This window comes from Penaeus monodon, chromosome 22, assembly GCF_015228065.2.
Source record: "Penaeus monodon isolate SGIC_2016 chromosome 22, NSTDA_Pmon_1, whole genome shotgun sequence".
Taxonomy (NCBI): Eukaryota; Metazoa; Arthropoda; class Malacostraca; order Decapoda; family Penaeidae; genus Penaeus; species Penaeus monodon.
In genome coordinates, this window is record NC_051407.1 from 30,537,582 (window position 1) to 30,537,866 (window position 285).

A 285-nucleotide genomic window follows, 5' to 3' on the forward strand; every position below is an offset into this window, starting at 1 on the left:
GATGTGCATTGTTAATTTTCAAACTGCAATTAATCAACAAGGAGAAGACATGATAATTTGGCCTTTGCTTAATGACTGACGTAATTTATGCGGTCTCAGCGGTCTTTACGAGATTCAAATGAAGGATAATTTACATGATTGCAACATCCTACTGACTGATTTTAACAATTACCACAGTATTAAGGTCATAATACGTCTTCAGAACATAAAAGTTCGTAATGTAAAATGGAAAAGATCAATAAGATTAAACATTTGGAAACAAAACACACATACTAAAACAATTAT

At 31.2% G+C, this 285-nt stretch overlaps 1 protein-coding gene across 1 annotated transcript in view; it reads left to right on the plus strand.

The window, feature by feature from the left end:
* LOC119587086 (cyclin-dependent kinase 14-like) overlaps positions 1 to 285 on the plus strand; it is a gene marked incomplete at its 5' end in the record, with an annotated part of 168,602 nt that overhangs the window by 163,774 nt on the left and 4,543 nt on the right.